The 25,701-nt window shown below is 38.4% G+C and overlaps 1 pseudogene; it reads right to left on the reverse strand.

The window, feature by feature from the left end:
• Positions 1-13,597: 13,597 nt before the first annotated feature.
• Positions 13,598-25,333, reverse strand: LOC125855824 (uncharacterized; annotated as a pseudogene).
• Positions 25,334-25,701: the final 368 nt, after the last annotated feature.

Below are 25,701 nucleotides of genomic sequence, written 5' to 3' on the forward strand. Positions count from 1 at the left end.
CTTCCAAAATCTCAGGACCCTATTGACTTCGACTCATATTTTGGCTTTACCCGAGAAGGGTGTAGACTTCACGGTTTTTTGTGATGTAGCTAGAGTCAGGTTGGGTAGTGTTTTGATGCAGAAGGGAAAAGTGATTGCCTATGCTTCTAGACAGTGGAATACCCATGAGAAGAACTGCCCTAATCATGATTTAGAGTTGGCAGCAGTAGTGTTCATGCGTAAGCTATAGAGACATTATCTGTATGGGGTGCATTGTGAGGTCTTCATTGACTATCAAAGTCTTTAGTAAATCTTCAATCAAAGGGATCTGAATTTGAGGCAGCGGAAATGGCTTGAGCTACTGAAGGACTATGACATCACCATCTTGTACCATCTGGGGAAGGCCAATATGGTGGTTGATGCTTCGAGTATGATGATTTGAGTCTTGCTGCTATCAGTGTAGATGAAAGATTATTGGCTAGAGATGTCAGAGATTAGCCAATAGTCTCGTCTGGTTGTAGATTTTTGAGGAGAACGATGGTTTGATTTCTTTCATAGAGGCTTAGTCTTCCTTAGTTGAGCAGATCCATAAGTTTTAGTTTGATGATGAGAAGTGTTATCTCATTCGAGACAAAGTGTTGAGACAGGAAGCTAAGGAGGCTATCATTGATTTTGATGGTATCTTGAAGATTGGAGGCAGGATTTGTGTGCGTTAGACAAGCGAGTTGATTAGATTAGTTCTTAAGGGGCCTATGGTTCTTGATAGTCCATCCATCTGGGAGCAACGAAGATGTATCACGATCTGATCCAACATTACTAGTAGTATGGAATGAAGAGGGATATTGTAGACTTCTTTAGGTGTTTGACTTGCCAACAAGTCAAGTGTCAGTACCAGCGACCCAAAGGTATATCTCAGAGGATGTCTATTCCTACTTGGAAGTAGGAACATATCACTATGGCCTTTGTTGTGGGTTTTCCTACTACAATGGGTGATTATGACTCCATTTGGGTGGTTGTTGACAGGCTGACCAAGTCTGCCCATTTCATTCTAGTTTGGTTTAAGTATACGACGTATAAGTTAGCCTAAATTTATATCAGTCAGATTGTGCGACTACATGAAGTTGCTGTTTCTATTGTCTCTGATTGAGGTTCATTGTTTATTTCCCATTTCTAGAAGGCGTTACCACATGGTTCGAGTATTTGGTTAGATATAAGTACAACCTTCTACCCTCAGATAGATGATCATTCTGAGCGGACGATACAAGTGTTGGAGGACATGCTCGGAGCTTGTGTAATTAATTTTGGTGCTAGATGGGATCAACATTTCCCCTTAGCAGAGTTTTCCTACAAAAATAGTTATCATTCCAGTATTAAAATGTCCACATTTGAGGCGTTTTATGACAAACGGTGTAGATCTCCAATCAGTTGGTTTGATTGGGTTGAGATGGACTCTTTGAATACAAACTTGCTTAGAGATTCTATGGAGCAAGTCCGTATGATTCAAGATAGACTATTGACACCCCAGAGTCGACATGAAAGTTATGTAGACCGGAGGGTTAGAGGACTAGTATGTATAGAGAACATGTTTTGCTTTGAGTGTCACCAATGAAGGGTGTGATACAGTTTGGAAAGAAGGGATGCTTAGTCGTATTCATTGGACCTTTTGAGATTTTGAGCCGAGTGGAAGAGGTGGCCTATAAGTTGGCCTTGCCACCTAGCTTGTCAGTTGTATATCCTGTGTTTTATGTCCCTATTTTTTGAAAATACCTGTCGAATGAGTTCCATGTGATTTGTGTTGATTTAGTTGTGTTGGGTCCATACTTGTCCTTTGAGGATGAGCATATAACCATCTTGGATAGGTAGGTCCGAAAGCTTAGGACCAAGAAGATTGCTTCACTAAAGATATAATGAAGAAACATTCAGTTGGTGAGACGACTTGGAAGACAAAGTCCGACATGTGTGCCACATATCCTCATACTTTTGAAAATTTTCATATAATCATCATTTGCCCCTCTTGATTTTAATCCAGAGTCTTTTCTAATCGAGTTTGGAAAGTTGGTATCGAGATTTGAGTATAAAATGTAATTTTTCTAAGGTTTGTGTTTAAAAGGATAAAGTTACTTTTAGATAGTTTTTGGAGTCTTTTAGAGTTTTGAGTGTCAGAATAGAATTCCATTCAGTTTCAAAATATGGAAATTGTTCTAGGAGAGTTGTCGGTTTCAAATTATGAGTCTTTTTAAGGATGTGAGATCATAAGTTAAAAATTTATGAAATTTTAGCATTTGAGTTGACCTTTGTCAACATTAGGGGTTTTAATGCTCATATCAGAATTTCGAGAATTCTGTTGGATTCGGGAGATGATTTTAGGCTTCAATGAGGTCTTGGTTAATTTTTCAGAGGTCCTGAGCTTGTTTTGAATTTTTTAGGCGTTATTTTTATTTCTTGTAACCTTCACGAGTTTTAGATTAAGAAAGCCTCAAATTTGTGTTACAATGATCCATTTTGTCTGGAACGTCGTGTTTTTGTCAATTTGCATAAATGGTTTATGTGTATGGAGTTCTGAAAAAATCTTGAGGGTCTATTCGATGATTTATGTTTGGACGTGTTTTGTTGGTGTATCCATTCTTCGATTTTGTGAAGACTTGTTTGCTTAACCGAACTTCGCAAAAGTGAATGAGGCATTGCTTTTCGAGAGGTACCACTTTTTTAGGGTTCGCAAAAGGAAACATGTGGTTCGCTTTATTGATGTCTTCTTAAGCAAACTTGAGTCCGGTTTTGCGACATCTTAGAGGGATTTGAGTAGAAATTTCAGGGTTTAAACCTCATTCTCTATTTTTGAGATTTATAAAAATTTTGAAGGCAATTTTGAAGAGATTTCTTTTGCTAAATAATTTGGTTAATCTTTTGTGACCCTAAAACTTCATTTTCCATTGACCATTTATGGATTTTAGCATCAAAACTTGAGATTTGATTGGTAAAGGGCAAGGATTTTCGAGAACTTGAGTTCTAAACTAAATTTTTGATTGTAAACTGATTTTAACTCCTTTTTTGAAATGATTTTCACCAATGAGTTCTAAATGGCGTGGGTAATGTTTTCACGTAAAGATTTTTAAATTCAAACTTTATTTTTTGAATTGGGTTTTTGGAGTTGATTGGCTGAGTATAAATTGGGTATTGTCATTTCAAAAATATTATTATGATTACTTGATTGAGATATATTGTGTGGCTTTGGACGTTGTTCAGAAAGGAAAGACTCAAGTCTTCGATTGACTATTTGATTGAATTGAGACAAGTGATCTCTTAAACTTTGTAATGTAGTATAATCGTGCATTTCCCTTCATTGTGTGTGTGAGGGAGTTATGGGAATAAGGTGATGATTCATTTCTCTACTTGATTAATCTTAGTAAATAAAAAGGGGATTGATGAAAAGGTTACATGTTGATCATAATGAAATGCTTTGATCACATGAACAATGACTTGAATTGCTTGAATTGTTGTCTCTTTTTTGTGGTGTGAAATTACTTATGTGCATTGATTGTTGTACATTGTGATGAGACATGTGTTATTATGGTGAAGGAAAATGGTTCCATCAAGTGATGTGATATAAAGTCAAAGGAAAATGGTTCCGACTAATGATGTGATATAAAACCGAAGGGAAATAGTTTCGTCTAGTGATGTGATATAAAATCGAAGGGAAATGGTTCAAACATGTGATACAATATAATATCGAAGGAAAATGGTTCCGACAAGTGATATGGTATAAAGCCGAAGGGAAATGGTTTCGAATAGCGATGTGATATAAAGCCGAAAGGAAATAGTTTTGGCTAGTGTTATTGTGCCAAAGGGAAATGATTCCGGCAAGATCTTAACTATTGTGATTTGATGCATTTTGATGCTTATGATTTGCCTACTTGTTAATTGTGATTGATGCACTTGATACTTGTGATTGATCTATTGGACTCTTGTGATTGACATACTTGATATGTGTTGGTTGATGTACTGTGACTATTGAACTGTGATTACTGAGCCTTGTGAGTTGTGTATTATAGAAATATTACATTGAGTTGATTTCTATGCAGGTTGTAGTTTGAGGAGGTTCGGTTGGGTTGAAAGGAGTACTCATTTTTTAGCTAGTTTGCCTTGTTTGTTTGGTTACTTAATGAGTACTATGTTGGTTGGTACTCACTCCTTGCTACTATACTTGTGTAGGTACCGAGCCCTATATCGTGTGATTGTTCTTCTTTTACTACTATTTAAAAGGCTTGTCAAAGGGCTTTTGAGAGGTAGCTATTTGACATCCCGATGGACCCTCTTGTTCCTTATTTTATGCTTTTTTCTACTTGAGAAACAAATACATTGAGACTTGTAATTATCTTTCATTTTCATACTTTATTTATTAGTAGCTTGTACACGTGACAACAAGGTATTTGGGTTATTATAGAATGAGAAGGTTTTCCACTTTTATTTATTCTTGCTTTACTTTCCACATTTCTTTGGTTTTGTTGGGTTGAGACTGACTTGTTTTTGTGGGAAATATACAAGTGACATCACGTTCATCTTTGGGTCGTGACAAATAAATTGAGATCGTCAAGTATCCGCATATGATATGACAAATAGGCATCATTTAAGGCTCGTAAATATAACACAATAAGAGCCCATCATCAAAAGCATGTATATACTATATTGAATGGGCATCATTAATGGCCCACCAATCATAGAATTTAGCTTCTTATTTACCTAACTTATTTGTATACTTTGTAAAGGATAACTCGAACTCTTCTAACTTGTGCATAATATATATTCAACTCAGGTACTACATGTAGACTCAAAGACGATCATGATTAGAGACTTATCGACTCTTAATAAACCTCCTCAATAATCTTTAAGACTCGAGCACAATTGGAGACTCAACTCGACATCATATTTGATATTACCTTTTTAGCTTACTTTTAATCTTGATTCCAAATTATTACTAAACTCTTGCTTGATCTAACTCTTTTGATTACTATCAAGAATCAAATATGAGTAAGAAATCGACATTACTCTCAACACTACTCCATTAGTTATCTTCAAGAATGAAATATAAATAGATCTTCAATTCGTCTTTAGTTATAATTTCCTCAAATTGCCCTTTTAGTTTAAACGAACATTTTAGAAAAATTAACTCTTAATATGAATTCAAGGATATGTATTAATTATCTATATAAAATAAAACTTAAACAAGCAAGATGTAAGTTAACTAAAAAATTCTCAAAGAATCAAGTAAATACAACAATGTGTCTTTTAAGCTCTCTCTATACTTGTTAAGAAAAAAGATTCACGCCAAACAGGAAAATATATTTGTTACATACCTTTATGTTATTTCACTTGGTGATACAACAAACTTATCTTGTTACATCACCTCAATCTACAATAACCAACAATAAAAATGACGTTCAACTAAAGGATAACTAGTACATAATTTATCGAGCAACTAACTCAATTTTTAACTAACAATTCAACACTCCTTTATATCTACAACAACCATACTTATACATATCATTTCCCAAAGCTATGTACAACAAAATTTGGGAAATACCTCAAAATAGCTCAATATCATATAACAATTCAAATATAAATTTTTGACCATTTATTTTTGTGTGTTCTAGCTGATGTGAGGCCAAAAAATATATGCTAATCATTATTTGCCTCATATTTATTATTTGTATTTTTCCTTTCTGAGCATGAATTTTATGAATTGTGCTTAATTGTGTATTTTATTTGTAGTAAATTGGTGTAGAGATAAAGAAATTTGGAGCTAAAACTAATTAAAGATGGAAGATTATAGGAGGACACCAAGCAGGAAACTTAATGAATTAAATTAAATATAATAATATGTAAATGTATAAAGTGCAACCGAGAACTTCAATTGAAATTGGGCATACCTGCAATGTGGCAAGTGGCAACACACGAAGGACCCCTTATTTTGTGAGGCGGTTGGGCAGCGCAAATTACGAAGAATTCCATTTTTTTGGGTTTTGAGTTCCTCATTTATTTACTCACTTATTTTATTTAGGATTTTCTACATCTATAAATAGTCCATAAAAATAATTATTATGAAAAAAATTATATTGTGCAAGGAAAAGTTGTCTATAATTTTTAGGGTTCTTTTCTTCTTCTTCTTCTTCTTCTTCTCTTAGAGATTAGTAGTAAAAGACCCTTGTTCTAGGGTTGTGACTACGGGTAATTGTTGAACATTGATTGTTTTGAATTAATAATGGTTATTGCTTAAATTACTTTTGTATCTTGTTTAAGTATTTCATGTTTGATTACCATAGAGATAAATATATTGTCTATCTTGAACTCGAGAGACGAAGAGGTAGATAGACCTTTGGAATACAAAAAGTTTGATCTTTCTTGCATATCACTTGATTAAATTCATGTTTAGGATTGACACCCGGACAAATACCAAGCTTTATTACAAAACAGGATGAAATATAAATGCTCGCCAATTGAGTTTGTCTATCCCCGCTCAACGATGTAGTTAGTCGGTCAATTAGAGTAGGCGATTAGAGGTCGGGAGACCATGATCATATAATCAACCTTGTAAATTAGTAATTTAATAACCGTAGTTAATTCATACATGAGATGTAATACATGAAACCTTAAGCATGTTGCAGCCCTAGAATTTTCCAACCATGGTAACTAATTTTTATTATTTGATTCTTGCATTGTTAGTATTTAAATAAAAATTAAATTCTTTTGGAACTCTTAAACAAATAATTAGACTAGTATAATTTAGTAAAATAGTTAATTGACAACCCCTTTGAGTTCAATAATACGGCTCTTTTAGAGACACTGTATTACTTGCGCGACCACGTACACTTGCGTGTGCAATTAGGAGCAACAAGTTTTTGGCACCGCTTCCAGAGACTTACAAATTAATTATTCTTCTAGGTTATACTTTTTATTTTATTTATTTAAGTTTTTTTTGTTGTTTAAATTAGTTTTTTTTTCTAAATAAATAAAAAAAATCTTCGAATAATTTAGTGCTTTTATTGATATGGATGATTGGGATAAATGGTGGTTGGATGACGATTATCTTTGTAAGTATTGTGATGGACCCCACTTGGACATTGAGTGTACTGTATGTCATATATGTGGTGGTCAATATAGTCATTAGAATGGTCGTCCTAACTCTTATTCCCCTCCCCCGAACCCCTACTCTGATTCTTCCGTTATTTGTGATGTTGACAGGGGTGATGAAGTGGAGAACGCTCAACAAAATGTGCACACTATTTATTTGAAGAGAATTATGGACATGTTGGACAAAAATAATTCAGCACTCATGGAGTTGATATGTCGTGAAATCTTTAGCACATTTGACGCTCAAAACTAAGGATTAATGCTAGAAATCAGGTGCATTTACGTTGATATGATGTGTTTGGTAATGCTTGAACAGGTAAAACACTTGGACGTGGAAGATAGAAAATAAAAGAAGAAAAATTAGTCTGGAACAAGAACCACGGATCCCAAGACGGGCCATGGTCTCTTTCACGGTTTGTCCTGAAGCTCGTGAAGAAGATCCACCGAATAGTCTTTGTGGAGTGAAGGATTGATTTTAGCCAAGGAAAGATCACGGACGCCCAGACGGGCTGTGGTGATCATAACGGATCGTGATGTCGACCGTGAAGAAGTTATAGTGAACATGTCTTGAGGACTTGCAATTTGTTGGACCAAGTAAGGACTACGGAAGGCCTCACAGGCCGTGGTCTTCACAACGGTCTGTGATGGTGATCGTGGTAGATATCCCATGGACAGGCCTTGAAGAACCATGTTTTGATAAACCAAGTAAAGACCTCGGAAGGCCTCACTGGTCGTGGTCCTCACAACGGTCTGTGATGGCGATCATGAAAGATATCCAGTGGACAGGCTTTGAAGATCTATATTTTGATGAGATTTCTAACTAAGGACCATGGAGGTCTTCACGGACCGTGAAGCCCTTAACGAGTCATCTTATTGTCCGTGAAAAGCTGCGACATTTCAGTCCTACTTCGAGTATGACTCTTTTTAGACCTATTTGAATTTATCAGGTTTAATTTTTGAATTATATCTTCATATCTGGAACGAGCAACTACTTTCCATATTATTCTCTACTTGTGTTTTGATATTGAATCGAGATTTGAAGTTTGAATTTGGTTTTCTGAATATCAAGTGTTCGTTGAATTTTCAAACTTTCATAAGTGATTTATCTTAATGCATTCATTACAAATCTTTGCTTATTCAGTTGAAAGCATGAGCGGCTAAACACCACAACTAAGGTTGTGGGAACTATGACTAAAATCTGAGTTTAGATTTGTAAAACGAGTAGAATGTGATTCATATTTGCATGACTTAGCTTAACTTTAATTATTCATTTGTTCTACTGAGTGCAGCTTTAGAACTTGCCTGTATCTATCAATTGTTCGAGAAAAAATTGACAGTTAGGAAAAAGTTGGGTTAAGCTATTGAATCAGAGTGAAAGTTCGAGTTCGAGAGAAAAGAACTTTGACTCTAAATTATGCGAGGGTAAAATCGAATCACACTCTAATACCGAGAGGAATTGAGTGGAAAGTTATCTAATAAGACTGAAAAGTGTTAGATACACCTAACTCCCCTGTAATTTGCAAAGAATGAATTACCTGAAACTTGTTCATGAATCAACACCAGATGTAACGTCATAGGAAATACAACCCTGATTTCATTCTTTTATCAATACAACTTTAAAATAAAGACTCTGTTAATTTTTCTAATCTAGTTATCTCAACAATATTGGTTACTTGGACCTTACAAATAAATGCAATTTACATTTCGCAATTACCTTTTTAGGAAACAATAACAACATTTGAATAAACGCGACAGTGAAACTATGTAAAGGAATTCTCTGTGGGATCGACCACAACTCACGTTGAGTTCTATAAATTGACTTCGACCATTTATACCTCTTAATTGAGGTGTAAGTTTGGATGTATCAGGAAATGGAATCAATATTCCTTGAACAACGAGCAAAAACCATGGAACTGCAAGCAAAATTCATGGAACTACAAGCTAAGAATGACGCTAATCAATTGCAAATTAAAGACCTAGCTAATGCTTAATTAGGGGGAGAGATTGAATCCCAACAAGAAGAAAGTTGTGAAGAAACAGAGATAGTGAGCCAATCTTTGCTACACGAACAAACTCAACTCCTAAAGTTTGAAGAGTCTATTTGTGATAGTCTAACATACATAACAACACAACTAATCAAAGGAAGAGTTGAGCTCACACAATAAATAGATCAATTTAGCTCAGATATTCATGACTTTGAGGATTACTTGAACAAAAAGATTGAGGCGTCTGATATCCAATCACCAATTGTCGTAGAGGATGACCAACTAGTAGAGAAAAAATAGGAATTCCAACCATTCAACTATATCTTATTCCTTAACGTTGATGTTGAGAAAGAGTACAAAAGTGAGAATGTTGTAAATAATGCAACTTTGGAGTTGAGGCATCGTGAAACTCATTCAAAACATTTTTCTACATTATGCTTGGATGACGACATGAAATTTGAGTCATCTGAACTAATGGATGAGTGTATAGATGAGGGAAAAGGCCCTTACATCCTAAAGTTTTCTAGTCCACATAGACAAAACGATATTCCTCACATATGGGCCAAGAGTGCAAGATGCGACATCTATTACTTAGTTCCTTTATCTTTATAGCACCACCTCAAGAGTGAAACAGAAAAATTGATGCAAAGTTTGATGCAATTCATAAGTTTGGAGTGGAAAGGAAAGTAGTGAACTTAATTAGGTCATGCCGCAATGTTAAATCAGAGGCTTATTGGGAGGCAACTCAATTCATAGTGTAGCTTCTTAAATATTTTTTTAGTGTCATTTTTGTTAGTGTTATTTTTGCAGATTAGGGGAAGTCTAAGTACCCAAGAATTTGAAGCAAAGAAGCATGTTTGACCTTAAGTATGGGGTGCATACGACCCTCGATGCTACTTGCAAGGCCACAACTCAGGGAGATTTAATAACCATTGTTTTTAAAATTCTTTCTTTCACTCTTAGCTTATGTTGTCGCACTGGGGACAGTGCTTAATTTTACAGTGTGGCGTGGGGTGTAAATTCTCTATGATGTATACACTAGCTCAAAAACAGGTTACTTTATTTTTAATTTGGGTTCCTTGGAGGTTGTTTTCGGTTCTTTGGCCCAGGATAGGCCCTTTGAATCGTTCAAAATACAAAAAAGATTTTCATTCTTAGGATTGAGTCAGTTGTCGTAGTTGAGTCTCATTGCCCTATGATAGATGGATGATGACCGTCTTAAGGGTAATTTTTTCCAGTGAGTCTTAGGTGTCGTGTTTGTGTTGAAGCTATAATTCTGAAAAGGGAAATCCTGTATGAAAGCATGTGGATGCCTTTGAATTCTTGTATTTGATTCTAAATATTGCAGCTTAATTTTAAATTTTACTTGAACTGAGTGTGATGCCTGATGATAGAGCCTACTTGAATTGAACGTGTACCATGTGTGGTAAGGCCTTGTGTATTCCATGTATTGCATCTCAGTCTAGAACTTGCTATGTATGTTATTGAAGCAAAATAAAAAGTGTTTCTTTGTTTAAGGGATGATAATAGTCTTTCTTTGATTTGTCTTGTAAATTTTAGCATTTTCTCTTTTGTTGAATCCCTAGTTTTTGCACCTTTCTTCCATGGGCACTGTAGCATAGACCTATTATAAATGTTAAATATGAAGAAAAAGGGATGGTTGAGTGAAAAAGATAATCAATGATAGCTATAAAGTGATTAAAAAAGGCCTCTTTGAAAGAATGTGACATAAAAAAAATGATTGAAGCATTCTTCAGATGATGAGAATTACTTGTGAAATAAATGTTGAACAGAGGATGGAAAATAAAGAGCAAAAAATAATGGGTGATGAAGTCTAAAAGTGCAAACTGCTTAGGGAAGTGTAATTCGCTATTATATAGATTTCCTACTTGTCCCCTTGCCTACATTACAACTCGTTAAAGCCCTATTTGATTCTATTCGAGCATGCTTAATTAGAGGAGATGTACATAATGGGCAAACTTATGGTTCTTTGTGCATGCATGTGAATTTTCTTTGTGAGTATGAGGTTTGAGTTTTAATGATAAGTCCATACATTATAATAAATCTTGCGAGCGAGTTGTGGACTACTTTCTTTGCTTGAGGGGAAGTTGTTTTATGAAAGATAATTGATATCTGATGGCTAGCTTGAAGTTTAATGTTTAGGTTGCAAAAAGTTTCGAGTCAATACTTGATGTCATGTGGTGTCTTTAGGTTGGCCAAAGTCAAGTGTGAATGAAAACATGCATATTTTAATTTGATAAAAGATTCATGAAAGAAAGTTGTGGAAGCACAAATGCTAGTATGAGTGAGTCTAGGTCTAGGATTAGCAAGGTGAATTTGTTCGAGGACGAACAAAGCTCTAAATGTGGGGTGATGATCTTGGGCGTATTTGTATGCCTAGGAACCAAATAACACCCATGATTTGGCCGAGTTTTTAATGTTTTTTTTTAGTTTTTAATAGTATTTGAGTCATATATTTCATTTGGACTAACCATTGTGATTAGAGATTGTAGGTTGGGAAACAAGGAGAAAACACGCAGAAAAGCCGAAATCATTAAGTGAAAAGTGGGTCCAAGCATGAGAGCATAAGTAAGAAGGTTCCAAATAGAAGTGGAAGCCATTATGAAGCGAAATATGATGCAGTACACCCTCTCTGCGTCGCGGAGAGGAAGTATATTATTCGCTCATGTGATGATTTTGAGAAAAAAATAGTTTGTATCCTCTCCACATCGCGAAGAAGAGGAATGTAATAGAAGATGAAACTAAAAGGCGTCTCCGCGTCGATGACCTGATCCTTAGTTTTCTGCCGATTTTTCCTAATTAAAAATACACTCGGATTTTATTATTTTGATTACTCTTTATCTGGGTTTTGAAGAACAACGACTTTGGGAACTATTTCAATTGTTCTTAGGGTTAATTCCTAAACGTTACTTTGGTCGATATCTTCTATGTTAATTGATTATTTTCATATTGAGAATCATACTATTAGTGTTACACCCTTGTTCTAGGGTTGCGGATACATGATAGTTGTATTTTATTGGTATCGATGGATTGATTTTGATTATCGTATAAATCTCTTTTTTATTCTTGATTTAGTATTTCGTGACTGGCCACCATTGAAATAAATGTATTGTCCGAATTAAACTCAGGAGAGGAATAAGAGGATAAAACGTGAGCCAAAAGGATCATGATATTCTCTAGGTTTAGGGTTGATTTAAATATATGATAGCGATATACCTAGAAACCTTACTTGGTTAATGGACATGATGAAAACGTAATGCTCGATAAATGGTTTAGTCTATACCCTCACAACAATCTAGTTAGGCTGCCAATTACTGTAGACGATTAGAGGTCGGGTGACCATGATCATTCATTTAACCCTGTAATCACTGATTCGATAATTGATTGACATCCACTAAATGAGATAACTAGCATGATACATAGCTGATACAATCAAATTACACTTCCCTAAAGAAGTATAAGTGATCATTATCCAATAAAGAACCCAACTTGTAGGTTGGAATCGATCCCACGAAGAATATGGTTTAGACTTAAACTTAACCCACTATTATTTCCATTTAGTCAAGTTATTTTCGAGACAAGTAAGTAAAGAGGGGGGGGAGGTTTGTGAAACAAATAACTGATTGTTGTTAAGTAACAAGTGAGCAAGATTCGAACTTTGTTGCTATCAATGACAAAGACAAACTAGGGTGTATATGTTCACATAAGCTCTTAACGCGGTAATCCTAATAATAGTAATCCTTTCCTAGTGTATCACATGCAAAGTGGTAAGTTAGGTATCCCTAAGTGCTTGGTCTGCCAAATAGGGAATTTCACTCCGCACCTTGGTCCGGCTACGTGTGTATAATTTACTAACACTTACCTTTACCTCAGATTAGACATCACATCAATGTATGGCTTAGTTTTCACCCTCGCACCAATTGACATTAGACTATTATATAGTATCACACTAAATCTTTGTTGATAATTCTTTTCTTATTAAACTCGTTAAAAAGACTTCTAAACAAAAGAATTACCAATACATGCATCAACACTAGTCAAGAATTACTTAGTTATTATTCATATGTTGTTAATTGCTCATGGTTCCCACAATCCTAGTTGTGGATTTAGTTACTCATGCTTGAAAGAACACGATTCATAATTATAGAAGAAGAATTCATGAACTTACGTATTAGGTAGAAGAAACTCGTAATCTCCAATTGAAATTCAAAGAAAAAATCTTATAAACCGAAATTAGGAAATCAAATTGCCAAAGTTTGCAAGATAATTCCCAAGAAAATACCAAGAACTAAAATTATACTATGGTGTCTAACCTCCAAAAATGAGGTTTACATACCCTATTTATAGAAAAACTTGTCCTAGATAAAAAGGAAATGAAATAAGGAAATAAAATTGCTGGACGTGGCTTCGATCGACGAGACTGGCCTATGGTCCGTAGGTCCCTTCCGTAGCCCAAGACTTAGACTTTTTCTAAGAAGCTGGAACCTTCAACTTTCAGATACAAACGACAAGTGCGCAGTACGGACCGTAGATTGACCTACGGTCTGTGGTTCCCCTTTCGTGGCTCCACACTTGGGAACTTTTCTTTAGGTACTGAAACTCCAAATCTCTGATACAAACGACGGATGTGCAAGACGGCCTGTGGGTTGACCTACGCTCCATCAATGGCCTCCGTGGTTCCACACTTGATCAGACTTCCCTAAAGATCATTCCACACCTACCCACGATGGATCGTGACTAGACCTACGGTCCGTAGGTCACCTCTGTGGGTGGCTTCTTCTGCATAAATTCAGCTGTCATCTCTCTCGACCTCATCCAAGCCTATTTCCTGCAAATATGACACAATAAACATTAATTCTAATACAAAATGTCCCTAGACACACAAAACGCTTAAGTGAAATGTATTAAAAATACAATAAACTCATAGTAAATCAAAACCCTCAACTTAAATTCATTGTTTGTCCTCAAGCGCCGCACTAAGACTCTAAATAACACTTATGTAGAAGCAGACATTCAAACTCAAACAATCACATGGCTTTCTATCCCGGCCACCTTTTCTAGTGCATATCTATTCTCTTAGACTCAACAAGCTAATTCATGCGGATCAAGCTATGACACAAATCAACCAACAGACACCACAACATACACTTTTAACAATCACCAAGTTACCAACTTTCCGACAAAATAACTAGTGCCCTCACTTAAAACAAAATCCTTTTCACACAGAAGAGATGAATTTTAGAGTTTTAGGATTCATTCAACACTCACGCTCAGAAGTGAATTCAAGTACAGTTAGTGCTCAATATCATAGGCTTGCCCTTATTTTCACTTCTTAAACTCTCCAAACTAGTTTCTAGAATCACTATAGGACTTTCTTAGCTTGTAACGTAGGCTCAGGGTCAAGTGTGGTACATTTGGGTACTTTTTAGTGACTTTCTTTCCTCCTTGACATTACATTGGCTTTTTACCTCTTCCTTGACCTATTTTTGGCATCCTTTCATTTTACTTTCTTTCCCTTAACTCTTTCAACATGGATGTGACTTTTGACTGTTTTACTCTTATTTTTTTCCTTCTTTTTTTTTCTCACTTTATTTTTCTTTCTTTCTTTCAAAACTGTTATTTATCATCTTTTTGCTTCTATTGCACTAAGTCACATCCTCTTTCTTTTCTTTTTCACTTTTCAACACAAAACTCTTTTCATACCCTTTTTTCATTTGGTTTCCTCTTTCATAGCCACCCTCAACTTATGCATTTTGCATTAGTTAAGGTGCACAATGTCCGATGTCGGATCAGGGCCAAGATCAAGGTAACTTTTGGCTTAGCCACCCTCAACTTAGGCTTTTAGCCTAAGTCAAGGTGCATATGTCCAAGGAGGGACCGGGGCCAAGACAATATTTTAAGGGAAGGTGAGTTAGGTGAATAAAAAAAATGGTCTATTTAAGGCTCAAATATTTGGGTCAAAGGGAACATTGATTTCATTTGGTTAGATTATTTTAGGCTTAAGGGGACTAATTTGAACAATGGCCTATGATCACTTCCCAACTCCTTGCCTAGATCCTCTTAGCAGGACCAACGGGGCAAGTTCTAGATTGGCACAAACTATCTGAACAGTCAACCATTCTCACACACTCTTGGCATATTGTTTCATTATCAGATTATCAGATTACCCAGTTCAAGTTTTCTGCTTAAGCCACGAGTCAAATTGGTTCTTATCATGTCACATTGACATCCTACACATTCAACTTATCAACATTTTTGGACCGGGATCATTTTTCTCATGCTTTTCATGCCATCATGCTTTCATTTTTCTACTTACTCCTACACATACATTCCTAAACATGCCGGTTCAACATAAATTAAAACAGTCTCTTGGGGGAAAAGAACACAGGCAAGAAAACCCCAAGAGAGGATTATGAGTTGGGTTACTCAGACTTCACCCTATCACTCACAACCCATTTACCTCACCCCCAACAAAATAGAGTGCAATTGTCCCCAATGCACAAAAGTAAAGAATAAAGGATCGGGTGAAGCAAACCTGTGGCGCATAGCGCCGAAGACCTAATAATAAGCGAGTGGGTCCGATTTCCCCGAGATCATTAGATCAACACTTAGGTCATTATCAGTAGTGCCCTTTTCTACCATCTCAACACCATCAGTAGTGCTAACATTAACCCTCGCTGCACCATCAGTAGTGCTCACACTGCTAGAGGCACCAACACCAATCTCCCTAATACTATGTTGCCGCAACTCCTTATTAATGATGGATGCCCTCCGAGCCGCCTTAGTCTCTTAGCGCTCCATCTTGCTAACTATTCCAACCTTAATATCATCATAAGCCCAAATAGAGCGGGGGAGCTTCCCAGCATGACGGGAAGAAGCAGGCGGAGGCATCTCATCTCCAAATAAAGCATCTAACACCGTATTATCAACCAGTGTTGTGGGGGCCGACCCAGGTTCAGTCTCTGGAGGAGCTAGAAAGATGTCAAGATTAGCCCGGAGACTAGCTAACTCTATCTGGAAAGCAGAGACATCTGTTGTGGGGGTTGGTCACTCCAAGATACGCAACTCAAATGCATCAAAGGCACTGGTGAACGGCATGAACCTTACGGTCCATTATCTGCTCCATCCGCTGCTCAACCCTAGTCGCGAACTCTTCAATTACACGCTGCATCCAAGGCCTCATATGTTGAAGTAGTGTAGCCATCTGGGCCTCCAGCTTCTGGATACGGGCTAGCGACACGGTAGCAGACCTTGAAGAGTGAGTGGCTCGGGAGGCGCTAGGGGCCTGACTGGAGGCCAGAGAATGGGAAGCCGGGGCATCCTCACTAGTAGGTGGAGGGGCAGGCTCCTCACCCTACATCTGTTCCACATCTACTACCAAGTCAACTCCTAATTGTGGCACCTTAACATGTGGCTCTCTGCGCGGTGTAACTGCATTGGACTCATCCCGAATCAGGCCAATATTAAGGGTCTTTGTCGCCTGAAGGTGACAGGCTAACCAGCGCAATAGAGTCTCCCTCTGTTCTGCATTCCTTTGGAATTTCCCACTCCGAACAATGTCCTAGTGATAATCGAACTCGATCGTGTTGATTGGCAGAGTGTGGCCCGGACAGTAGAGGAACCTCCAGATAGTAGTCTCAGATATATCAATTGAAAACCCGTGCACTAGTGAAGCCTTGAGTGGAGGTTGGGAGGAAGGCTTGGCCCGTCTATCAATAAAACCTCGAAGGGTGGCTGCATAGGAAGCATAAAACTCTCTGACGATCTCCTCACTGAAGGAACTTGGGCTACGGGTTATCCACTCGCACATGTGCCTCTGAAAGAGATCATGTATGTCGAGAATAGTATGAAGGTTGCATGTGAGTACCCGACGCTCCTCTGTAATTAATCGAGCGATTTTCTCCTTCTCAGTTAACATTCTGGAGTCTCTGTATATCTGCCACTGGCCATTCATACACCATATGTTTGGCTCCTCAACAACTGGAGCAAGATCGGTGTTTGGTGGCACTGAAATGTCCCCCACACTAGTAGCCTCGGAGGATGAAGCATTGGCGCCATCAGAACTGGAGCCAGATGCAGTCGGAGCCGGAAGTAGAAGTGGACTCTAAGCCAGCTGGTGAACCAATCGGTGTATCCCCCTAATCATACTAGGGGTCAGTGACCACGTCGAAAATCACCTCCCGGGTTTGATTCCTTGTAGTGTGGGGTGTCATGGGGTGAGTCCTAGTAGTAGGTGGAACATAGGTGGGATCAGTCTCCGCATCAGTATCTTCATCAACCAGCCAGTAGGTTGGTGCCACGGATTTCGACTTGCCCTTCATGGTGTACGTCCGAGCTTTCTTGGGAGCCATGGTACCTGTGTAGACTTCGTTAGTACCAAAACAAACCAAAAACACACTCGAAATTTTTTTAGAACAAAGAACGAAACAAACCAAAAACTAAAAAATAATGTTGATAGTAGCTACAGTGAGCACCTACGGTGGGGTACCTACGATCCGTGGATGGACCTACGGCCCGTGGGTCCCCTTCGTAGTTCAGAAGTTCCAAAACTTAGGCTTTTGATGGGAACCACGGATATGCAGAACNTCACACACCATCTGTTTGGCTCTTCAGCAACTGGAGTAGGATTGGTGTTTGGTGGCACCGGAATGTCCTCTGCACTAGTAGCCTCAGAGGATGAAGCATTGGTGCCATCAGAACTGGAGCCAGATGCAGTCGGAGCCGAAAGTAGAAGTGGACTCAGAGTCAGCTGGTAAACCAATCAGTGTATCCCCCTAATCGAAACTTCCATTTAGACTATTTACAATGAGTTATTTCGATTAAAAAGACAACACAATCACATTCTATCATCCCAAGGGTGTTTATAGCATACAAAGCATTGTTTACACACAAAATATTACCACCCAAGGTCAAGATCCACTTCGTGACTTCATAAAAATACAATGAACAGAGAATTCAAAGTCGGAGTGAAGTCGTTTACCTTACAAGTAATAGAAATGGGTGATTGTGTGATACAATGAACTCCTTAAGACCTTTTTCGAACCTTTTGACACCGAACCCAGACCTTGAACTCTTTTGTGAAGGAAGAATGGGGAGATTTTAGGAGAAGGGAGAAGAATTATGGAAGATGAGAGGATATGTATGGGAGATGGGAGTGATTTAGGGGATTAATGAAGGAGTTTTGGGATTTGGAGGGGTTAGAAACGATTAGGAGGGAATATGGGTTGTGGGGGATGAATTTAAAATGAAGAGTTTTATTAAAAGGGGGTCCGGGTCGGGTCAGCAGAACCTCAGGTTTGGACTTACGAAACTCCGTCTAGGGTCGTGGATCGACCTACGGACCGTAGGTCACTCTTACACTTAGAAGTTTTGAGGACTTACCTGGGGGTCTACGGACACCATTCACGGTTCGTGGATGGGCCCACTGACCGTCGATGGGGTCCGTAGACCTCTGCACAACCTGTTCTCTGCAGATTCAGTTGTTCGTCCCTGCACGTGTAGCAACCGTTAGGCCTTTCTTTTTACATTTTTGGACATTTTTTAGACATGGACCCTATGCTATATCAAGCCAACACTAATACAAAAATAAAAACACCTATTTAAAGGATTACAAAAATTCAAATAAACAAAGAAAACTCCTAAATCGAAAAGAAAAACCTATAGTTGGCTAGATTGTACATCTTGGGTTGCCTCCCAAGAGGTGCTTGATTTAATGTCGCGGCACGACGCAGGCCCTTTGATTACTCAGACTTCATCAAGGTAGTAGGCCTCAACCACTTCTTGCACACTCTGTTCTTTCCCCATGTAGACCTTGATCCTTTGCCCATTCAGCTTGAACCTTGTTCCCTCCTTGTTCTCGAACTCGACCGCTCCATGTGGGCACAATTGAGTGACTATGAATGGCCCGGTCCACTTGGACTTGAGCTTGCTCGGAAACAAGCACAACCTTAAGTTGAATAGAAGCACTAGATCACCCATAACAAATTCACGCTTTTCAATCTTTTGATCGTGATACTTCTTCATCTTCTCACTGTACAAGGCTGAACTTTCATAAAAGTTTAGGCGAAACTCATAAATCTCATTCCTGTCATTCACTCTTTGACTCGATGCGGCGCCCCAATCCAAATTCAACTTCTTTAGCACCTACATAGCCTTATGCTCTAGCTTTACCGACAAATGGCAAGACTTTCCATATACAAGTTTGTAGGGGGACATACATATGAGAGTCTTAAATGCGGTGCGATAGGCCCATAGAGCATCATCAAACCTCATTGACCAATAGTTCTATTTGCATTCACAGTCTTTGCAAGGATTTGCGTTATATCTCTGTTGGACACTTCAACTTGCCCGCTAGACTGCGGATGGTAAGGAGTGGCTGCATTGTGACGGACTCCATATTTCTCTAGCAATGCTTTGAACAACTTATTACAGAGTGGGAACCCCCATCGCTGATAATCGCCATAGGTGTACCAAATCTGGAGAAGATATTTTTTTCAGGAATGGGGTGACACTTTTACCTTCATTGTTTGAAAGCGCAATTGTTTCCACCCATATCGACACATAATCAACCGCAACAAGAATATACTTCATCCCATGTGAACTCACAAATGGACCCATAAAATCAATGCCCCATACATCAAACAACTCAATCACCAATATCAAATTCATAGGAAGCTCTTGCGTCTTTGAAATTCCTCCTTCTCTTTGGCACCGATCACAAGACTTGGCGAAATCATGAGCATCTTGGTGGATGGTAGGCAAGTAATACCCAGACTGCAAAATTTTATGCGCAGTCCGAATACCACTATGATGCCCACCAACAGGCGAAGAGTGACATGCCTCTAATATACTCATCATCTCAACCTCGGGGACACAGCGACGAATAATCCCATCAGCACAAATACGGAACAGATAAGGCTTATCCCATGCATAAACTTTTTCCTTTGGTGAAAACACAAATCTGATGGCACCAGATCACTTGCCAAGTAGATAGCAAAGTCTGAGAACCAAGGAATGAGATCATGAGAAGCAACCAATACTTGTTCATCCGGAAAAGTATCATCAATTTCAGTCCCATCTCCTAGCTTGAGCATAGCTTCTTTCTCTAATCTGGACAAGTGATCGGCAACTTGATTTTTTGTCCCCTTTCTATCTTTCACCTCAAAATCCAACTCTTGCAGCAACAGCACCCATATAATCAACCTCGCTTTGCATCCTTCTTAGCCATCAAATACCTCAATGCAGAATGGTTAGTATACACTATGACCTTAGTACCAAGCAAGTAGGATCGAAATTTCTCAAATGCGAAAACCATAGCAATGAGTTCCTGTTCAGTCACTATATAGTTCTTTTGAGCCACATTTAGAGCTTTGCTGGCATAGTAAATAGGATGAATAATTTTCCCTCGCCTCTGTCCCAATATCACACCAAGTGCCACTCCACTCGCATCACACATTACTTCAAACGGTTGCCCCCAATCCGGTGAAACAATTATAGGTATGGAAACTAGCTTTTCTTTCAACTCTCCAAATGCTCTTAGACAAGCATCATCAAAATCAAACTTACACTCCTTTTCGAGCAATTTGCACAATGGGTGTGCAATTTTGGAGAAATCCTTGATAAACCTCCTATAAAAGCCTGCATTCCCAAGAAAACTTCTAACACCTTTAACAAAGATAGGTGGTGGAAGCTTTTCTAATACCTCGACCTTTGCTCTATCAACCTCAATACCCTTCTCAGAAATCTGATGACCCAGAACGATCCCCTCGTTCACCATGAAGTGGCACTTTTCCCAATTGAGCACAAGATTGCACTCTTCACACCGTTTAAGTACCTCGGCCAAATGATCCAAACAACCATCAAATAAGTCACCTACCATAAAGAAATCATCCATAAATACCTCAATAGTGTCCTTCACCATATAAAAAAATATCGACATCATGCAACGCTGGAAGGTCGCTGGAGTATTACCCAACCCAAATAACATCCATTTGAAGGTGAAAGTCCCATAAGGGCAAGTGAATGTGGTCTTCTCTTGGTCCTTCGGAGCTATGGAGATCTGATTGTAGCCCGAATAACCATCAAGAAAACAATACCAACCCTTACCAGCAAGGCGGTCCAACATTTAATCCATGAACGGCATAGGAAAGTGGTCCTTTTTCTGTCCAAGCATTTAATTTCCGGTAGTCCATGCATACTCTCCATCCAGAAACTAGCCGCATCGGAACAAGCTCGCTTTTCACATTAGGTACCATAGTAATCCCACCTTTTTTGGGCACACACTAAACATGACAAACCCAACTACTATCTGCAATAGGATAAATGACTCCAGCATCTAACCACTTACTGATTTCTTTTTTCACTACCTCGTGCATAGGCAGATTTAATCTCCTTTGGTGCTCAATACTAGGCTTGTGATCTGACATGAGTTGGATTTTATAAGAACAAATGCCAAGAGGAATCCCAATAATGTCCGCAATAGTCCAACCAATAGCCCGTTTGAACCTCTTCAATACAGAAACCAAAGCCTCAACTTGTTCTGCATTCAAATCGGCCGCAATGATGACCAGTAAAGTACCATTTCTCCCCAAGAATACATACCTCAAATGTGATGGTAGAGCCTTAAGCTCCAACTTTGGGGCCTTTTCAATAGACGATTTTGTGGGTGAAGAGTGATGAGTCCACAATTTAGTCTCATTTAGGGCTTTATTTTAATAGATTTAGTGTCCTCAAATGCAAATTTTGTGCCAAAAACTTATGTAAATCCTTGAATTTCAGGTATTCGGATTGAGGAACAAAGCATGGACACTATTGAGTAAAAAGGAACAAGGAAGCTGAAAGAACAAAGAAAAGAAGTCATAAGGATCGCCTAACCCATTGGGCGAGTCGCCGAATGGCCATTGTCTCGCCTAATGTTCCAGTGTGCCAAGCCTTGAAAGAGAAAATCAAGTCGGCGATAGAAAGGAGTAGTCGGTGAGTCCCCAAACAGTTCCGTGATGCAGTGTCATATCGCCCAAAGTTACAAAACTTAAAGATGATGAAGGCCAAAGCAAAAAGGCGATGGAATTGACCAAAGAGGGGATCGCCGAATGGATCGGCGATCCCGACTTATTGCGCCGAATGGTCCTTCGTAACACATTTTTTGGCAACTATAAATACATTTTTAAAATTCTTAGTTTAGTATCTAGCATTCAATAGTTTTCATAATTATTCAGTTTTTAAGTTGAGAGCTTAGGACCAACTTTTTGGAGAAAATATTTCCTTATCTTTGAAGATTTGAAGATTTCCATTTCTAAGAAATTGGAAGTGGGTGTTGAAGATTCTTCATCTTAGACCTCTGTAAAGACAATATTAATCTTACCCAGTTGATGGAAACACAATTTGGTAACGATTTCTATATTTTTACTATGTCTAGCTAAAACCCCAATTCTTGGGGTGTGCTTATGGGTTGATTTAACTGATGGGTATTGTTAATTGATAGTTTACTTGTTGTTTAAAGGTGATTTCGTTTAGTAATTGTGGTTGAATTTAATGGGTTTTAGTTGCAAATACAATCTTAACTTCGTGTTTTTGGCTTACTCGAAAGAGAGGTTTTAAAACCAAAATTACTGAATCGATGGTTTGTGAGTATTGGGTTGTCATGGGTTCAACTCAAGAGAGTGATTCCTAAACTTTTTTCCACATTCAGCTCGAGAGAGTGAATGGTCGAAAGCAAAAGTTGTGCTTAATTGCTGCTTATTAGTGTTCGAGAGAAACTAATTTGATTCGGGGTAAATTGTTCGAGAGAAAGTTTATCCCCACTAAAGTATAGCTTATTCACTGATTTCTAGTTGTTTACTATTAATTGCAATTACCTGGTTGAAACACCTTAGCCCATAATCCAATCACATCCCAAGAACCCGTCTCCATATTTGCTATTTTCGTGTTATTTGTTGTTTTTAATTGATAATACAAACAATATCCCCTGATATTTGACACTTGTATCACCCCAAACTTGAATTATGTTTTTCTTCGTAACTTTTTATTCCTATGATTGACTTAAGCATTTTCTTACTTTTCTATTAATTATCAATTACAAACCACTGCATGTGCGATTCGACCCCAACACACTTAGTTGTTTTATATTACTGACTAACGATCGTTGGCACTTAGTATTGGATGAAGTGTCCTGATACGTGAAATCAGAGAGTCACGATTCTTCATATCTAACTCTAATTTCTTCAATTTGGAACGGAATTCGAACCTATCAAGTGCGGCGACCAATTCATCATAGTCTTCAATACCATCACCCTCACAATTCATCATTACCGCTGCAAGTGCATCAACACCCAACCGCTCTTCAATAGACACATAAGAACCTCGCTCCACAATATGAGTCAGCACTGACATTGATTTGAGATCGTTTTTCCTGCTTCATGGACCTACAGATATTAAAAGTTACTTTTTCACTATTCAATCAGAACTTCATCAGTCCTTTCTCCATATCAACAAAGGCATGCCCAGTAGCAAGGAATGGTCTCCCAAGGATGATGGGAACCTCAAAATCAACCTCACAATCAAGTATCATAAAATCCATCGAAAAGTTAAAAGACTCCACTATAACAAGTACATCTTGGAGCACACCAATGGGCCTCTTAACAGTTTTATCGGCCATGAGCAATCACATCGCATTCGGTTTTGGAGCCCCTAAACCCAACTTCTTGTAAATAGACAGTGGCATCAGATTAATTCTAGCACCCAAATCACACAACGCCTTAGCAAAATGCAATAACTCGATGGTACATGGAATAGTGAAGGCACCATGATCCTCCTTCATTTGCACAATTGACCTCATACCAATAGCACTACAATGCTGCAACCTATCATCCTCTTCAAAACTTACAGCCCTCTTCTTAGTCACCAAATCTTTCATGAATTTTGCACACCCAGGTATTTGTTCCAAAGCTTCTATCAACGGAACATTGATGGAAAGTTGTTTCAACATAGTAATAAAGCTGCAGTATTTCCCTTCTTCACTCTTCTTTACCAACCTCTGTGGGAATTGAGGTGGAGGTCTAGGCATGGGACAACTTTTAGAGTTATCTCTGTTTCCTTCTCTGTAGCATTCTTGGACACTCCAGTAACTTCAATCTAATCATCATCCTTTTAAACCACAATTTCAACCTCAGACGGCATAGGCGGATCAATGGTCTGTTTATCCCCTCGAGTAGTGATTGTCATACAATACTCATCATTCTTCGGATTTTGTATGGTGTTCCTAGGAAGTGTGTCAGGCTGACGTGGGTTTAATGTAGTGGACAACTAATTCATTTGTTGCTAAAGTTTCTTGATCAACACTGCATGGGCGTCAACTTTTTTACCAATACCAGACAAGTCATTCTGCATCTCTTTCACATTCTCATCAGTCAAATTAACCTCTTCATCATCTTTTGCGTCATATCCCCAATCCGTGACATACTATCTCCAGCTTACCTATTACCAGACTCCCAATTTGCAGGTGGAATATAAGGCCCAACCATTTCATTTCTATTGCCATTGTTGTTCCGATTGTAGTTGTTGTCGCAGTTGTAGTTCCCATTCCGGACATATTGACCCTCTCAGTTGCAGTTGCCATAGTTCCGACCTTGGTTTCCTTACCCTTGGCGCCAATTATCTGAGTTGGAAACTTGGGTGTTGGCTCAGAAAACCCCCGTCTGATCATTCACTAAGTATGCATCCTCTTCATAATAGCATTCCTCTACCGGTAGTGGTGGAGTCCTAGTCAAGTAATTCACCGCATTTACCTTTTCTGGAGCTCCGCTTACATGCTTTAATACCAACTCAAGTTCTGTCTTTATCTGAGCCATCTACTTAAGAATGTCATCGGTAGATTGACTAGGTGTAGCTTGAACTACAAAAGTGCTTCTTCCAGTGTCTGACTTCCGAGTACTCCATGCTTTATTGTTTCGGGAAATCTTCTCCAATTTCTCAGTGATCTCCTCAAAAGTGCATTCACCATATGATCCTCAAGAGATAGTATCAAGCACGGCCTTACCATTGTCATCTTGACCTATGTAGAAATACTCCTTCAGTGACTCATCATCAATACGGTGGTTTAGAACACTTTTAATGAATGCAGTGAACCTGTCCCATGAACTACTCACAGACTCTCCAGTTAGTGCCACGAAGTTGTTGAGTTTATCGTTGTGGTTCTGCTTCTTTGACAACGAAAAGTACTTGGCCATGAACACTTTGTGAAATTGGTCCCATGTATGAATCGAGTTGTACGGAAGTTCAGAAAGCCATACAGCAGCATCACCGATCAATGACAGAGGGAAGCCTCTCAACCCTATGACGTTCATATCTAACTCTGGTCGCCCCACACAACTCTTACAAACACTCTTTAACTTGGCCATGTGACCATGTGGATCTTCCGAAGCCATACCAAAAAATAAACCCCTCGATGTAAGCATCTGTATCAAACTGATAGTCAGCACAAATGTATTCCCTAATGGTAGAGGAGGAAGAACAATGGGTCCTTCAGATTCGACAATGTTGAATTTGACCCTGTAATTATCACGCAGTCTTGGTTCAGGTGGAGCTTGCACCCTCA

Source organism: Solanum stenotomum, chromosome 2 (genome assembly GCF_019186545.1).
Source record: "Solanum stenotomum isolate F172 chromosome 2, ASM1918654v1, whole genome shotgun sequence".
NCBI classification, from domain to species: domain Eukaryota; kingdom Viridiplantae; phylum Streptophyta; class Magnoliopsida; order Solanales; family Solanaceae; genus Solanum; species Solanum stenotomum.